We start from the raw sequence: 5,173 nt of genomic DNA on the forward strand, positions 1-5,173 counted from the left end.
ACAACTCATAAAAAATGGAATAATTCTGAAATAATACCATCTTCACTGTTCCACAGTTAAATGACATTTTATTGTGTCTATATCATTGTATGACAACACTTTTTTTCACAAAATGACTAAAGGTATTTCGCAAAAAAAATATTTTCAGAAAATGCACTGATCAAAATTAGAGAACACAAGTGATCAAAATTAGAGAACAACCATGACTTTGTCTTGGAAAAAAAAATCTGAAGGTTACAACAGTCAGCAATTAATAAGAAGTATACAGGCCTCTGCTGTGAATGACTTCAGCACATCTGCGGCCACAGGATAGCACTAGTCTCTCACACTGCTCTGGTGTGATTTTGGTCCATTCTTCTTCCAGTCTCCTCCACAGTTCGGTGATTGTAGTGGGTTTCTTGGCCATAACTTTGTCACCTAGGATTTTCCAGAGGTTCTCTATTGGATTGAGATCAGGACTCTGGGCAGGCCATGCCATTAATTCAATGTTTTGACCTTCAAGGAAAATCTTTACCCGTTTTGCTGTGTGACACGGGGCATTGTCCTGCATGAAGATTGCAGGCTGATTGGGCGATGAACGCAAGTGAGGAACCATGTGCTGTTGAAGAAGGTTCTGATACACATTTGCATTCACTCGGCCATGTAGCTGTACAAGAGGCCCAACTCCTGCTGCAGAAAACATGCCCCAAACCATGACACTTCCTCCTCCACCTTTCACTGACTTTTTAACACACTTTGGGTTTAGTCTTTCTCCAATGTGTCGCCGAACATAATGCTTCCCATCAGACCCAAATAAATTAAATTTGCTTTCATCACTGAAGTGAACTCTGGACCAGTTCTCCTCAGTCCACACAACATGCTCCTCAGCAAAGCTCAGTCTAGCTTTTTGATTTTTTCGGCTAATGAGAGGTTTGGTCACTGCAGTGTGGGCCTTCAGTCCAAATGCTGTTAAACGGCGAGACACTGTATGGCGAGACAGATCCTTACCATGTTCAGCACTGAAATGGCGAGCAATTCCAGCTGCAGTGTGGAAACGATTACCCATTGACATCCTCCGCAGTGACCTGTCCTCTCTTGCATCTGTCTTTCGTGGACGACCAGCCTTCTTGGGCGACTTGAATGAGTTTGTAGTTTTGTAAAGATTCAATATTCTTGAAATCACAGATTTGGAACGACCAACTTGTCTTGCTATGGCTGATAGGGTCATCCCGTTGGTTTTAATCTGGACAACCTGCTGCCGGAGGCCTTCAGTCACTTTAGAACGGCCCACCATCTTGCAAAGTCAGTGAAACTAGCAGTTAGAATGCCAGTTAAATAAGGGTTGACAGATAATCAAGGAAATTAGCACCATGTGCTTGATTAGCACCATTAAGTGGGAGGCACCTGAAAGTGTTCTCTAATTTTGATCAGTGCATTTTCTGGAAAATATTTTTTTTGCGAAATACCTTTAGTCATTTTGTGAAAAAAAGTGTTGTAGTACAATGATATAGACACAATAAAATGTCATTTAACTGTGGAACAGTGAAGATGGTATTATTTCAGATTTATTCCATTTTTTATGACTTGTTCTCTAATTTTGATCTCCAGTGTATATGGTGGCATCAGAACCATTCCCTGCACCCAAGAAAACCAGGACAAAGTCGGTCAAAAACGTTCACCTCAAAAAGTAGACAAAGGCACATGGGAGGTGTTTGAGGTGTTTTGGGCAACTTCATTCAGTGCCAGTTTACAGATACTTTTGAAATATTGAAATCCATGTTAATAATAATAATAATTATTATTATTATCATATTATTGTTATATTATATAATTATAATTATAAAAAGCAACGATAATTAATGCAGGACTTGAATGTTGTTTGAAGAGGTGTAGGATTTCAAAATGGATAAATGGCTAATATTATATACATAAGTATATACATATGTATATATACATATATGTATATATATATTTATACAACAAGTATAGTATAAGTATAGTATGTTTAACTATGATTTACAAAAGACAAAGAATAGTAGCAGGGAAAAAGCTTAAAACTAGTCAAAAAAAACATTTAGACAAATCTTTAAATGTTACTATTTTTTTAAACTTCAGACTTGACTGAAAATCAGGAGTTTAGATCAGATCTGTTTTGCTGTACCAATAATTGAAAATGAAAATGAAGTCATTTTCCTAACAACAGCTTTGTATATTTATATATATTTGTATATATTCAGTCCAGGCCACATATAGAGAACAAACATTCAAACTCGTACAGTAAAATGTCAAACGAACATGAACCAATGGCTGCTTGAAACTGAAATATATTTATAGTATATGTTAAATATTAATGTTGATTTTAAAGAAAAAGTGAGTGGACTTAAAAACGTGTTTCTTTCTCAGCTTCTTACGTGTACAAATGTACTGTAAATGTGGGCCATGTGACAGTCTGCACCTGTCAAACAGTTCTGGAACCGACTAATAACCAGTGACATGTGACATGTTTGGTTAGGTTAGAAAAATAAACAGGACACTTGGTTAGTTGTCAGCATTTTAGGCAGTTTATTTGAAAAACACATACAAAAAGATCATATACAAGACAATAAATAAAAAAGAGACAGAACAGTTTAGGTTAAGCTATGCAATCTTTTTGTATCATCATTAGTAATAAATACAGTACAAAATCCATCCAGAGTGAATCTAAAGATTTTCCACAGTATTCACTGATCATGTTATTCTTCATTATGAATTAGCTATTGCTTTCATATTATTGATACATACTTCTACTTTTCTATAAAATACTCATCATAAAACATTGCGCACTTACAGCAAAACAGCAGTGTGTTGTACAAAGATGGCCACTTCCCTTTTTCACTGGCAGGTTAATAATCGAACATTGTTTTTTGTTTTGTTTTTTTTCAGCAGCAAAGAAACATCTGAAATATTCAAGAAGGTACAGCATCATATTAAACACATCTAAAGAGCTACTCCCACATACACATAGGAAAACCTGAGAAGGACATGCATTAAAAAGCTTGTGCTTTTAGTTCTGCTGTTCATTCCGGTTCATCAGCTTGAGTTAATACTATGGCTACTGGGGGGGGGGGGGGGGGAGGCACAAAGTAAGGCCAGTGAGAGCACAATATGAAATAAAGACAATAGTAAGACCAGCTAGCTTCATTCAAATCCAATACATGTTATAATCATTTGCCAGAATTAGTATTAGAGTATTAATAAGAAAATGCACACTCAGAACATAGTTAGCTTATAATACCCAGGTGTAAAACACGCTATCTATATGGTAGAACCACAGTACACCAGAAGTTTGCTCAATAAGATCAATGGCTCAAGTTAGCATGTTACGTACTTCTAAAACTCCCATACAAAGCGACTGCCAGCAACACTGAAGAACAATTACAGCTTGTGATGCGGATCCTAAAGTAAAAAGCACTGAATCGAGATCCAGATATGATTGAATATCCCAAATCAACACAAAAAATACAAATACAATGTTAAAGTAATGACTGATTATGGGACAACAAAGCTTTGTGATTAATGTAAAAATAAAAGTAAACAAAAATCTGGAGCCACACTAAAACGGAAAGTAGTAGTTTCCCATCATAAGAAGCTAAACAAACAAAAACAGTAGAATTAGGAATGGCATTCCAGGAATGGAATGTAATCCAGATCATCAGCACCATGCTGGTTAAAAAAAATGTGTTGGGGGAACAACCTTCAGTTAGTTTTTCTACAATTTTTCTGCTTTCTTCTTCGAAAAAAAAAAAACCCCAAACACAGACGGCATGCAGAAGCATCCTCACCACTCAATGCATAATGAGGTATTCTTTTTTTTTTTTAATATTTTGTGTTATTTTAAATAAATATATTGATTAAATTGCAAAGTTATGAAATAGAAACATTAAATATTCCACCACAATAGCTAGCTAGCTACAGTTAGTAATAAATAATGATTGTTAAATACTTAAGGCATCTTTAATCGCAGCATTCTATGTGAACTTGCGCACCTCCATTTTCATCCATCTGTACTTTTTTGGATGGAGGTTTAATACAAAAAAGGAAGAAATAAAAAAAAGCAACACAAACAGTCGGGTTACCCTCCAGTAATACACAGGGAAGCATGAAAATACTTAAAACTGATAAGAAACACAAAAACTAGGACAAGAACCCACTTCACCAAACCAAAAAAGTTCAGGCAACTCCATATTATAGTGCATTTACAAAACACGACCTACATTTGAACGACAATAAATATGCTTTTGCAGCATTGCAGCTTTTTCTTCACCGTGGTTACAAGTGAACAAGGACTTGGCATATTAGTACCACGCCCATATTGGCTTGTGAGCAAAGAAATGAAAACAGTATAGCTACTAAAAGAAAGAAATGGTAAAAAAAAAACTTATTTAAGAATAATTGTTTGGTATTTTTCAAATGAATGGCTTTTTCTCCCTTTCACCCTCCTTCAAGTGAACTACATGGTTCATGCATGACAGTGAGAAAACAGCTTCAACCACTGCACGTGATCACAGTTCTTCTGGCAATACTGATACTACTGCCATGGTAGAGAGGGATTGTGAGGACAAACGTACAACATTCTAGCTCAAACAAAAAAAATCTAGTTTGTATTCTCCCTGTAACACAAGACACAGTCTTTTTATCAGACAGTGGGAGCAACTGAGACTGAAATAAAGAGGAGCCAATAAACAACAACTTTTTTAATGGACCGCTAACGATGCTCTGCCCTCCAACTGTATTTTCTCTTTTATTTTTCTCTCCCACCTATTTTTTCTAATTTGGCAACATGTTTCTGGGTGGATACAATATGTTTACCAGTAAAAACTGGACCCAGTAGCTGTCAGCTCCAGGTTAGCATTGAAGTATAAATCCTGACATATACACTATATTACCAAAAGTATTCGCTCACCCATTCAAATGATCAGAATCAGGTGTCCTAATCCCTTGGCCTGGCCACAGGTGTATAAAGTGCAAAGAGGTCGCCGACTTTCTGCACAGTCAATTGCTACAGAGCTACAAACTTCATGTGACCTTCAGATTAGCCCAAGTACAGTACGCAGAGAGCTTCATGGAATGGGTTTCCATGGCCGAGCAGCTGCAGCCAAGCCACACATCACCAAGTGCAATGCAAAGCGTCGGATGCAATGGTGTAAAGCACGCC

Source organism: Cynoglossus semilaevis, chromosome W (genome assembly GCF_000523025.1).
Source record: "Cynoglossus semilaevis isolate Cse_v1.0 chromosome W, Cse_v1.0, whole genome shotgun sequence".
Taxonomy (NCBI): domain Eukaryota; kingdom Metazoa; phylum Chordata; class Actinopteri; order Pleuronectiformes; family Cynoglossidae; genus Cynoglossus; species Cynoglossus semilaevis.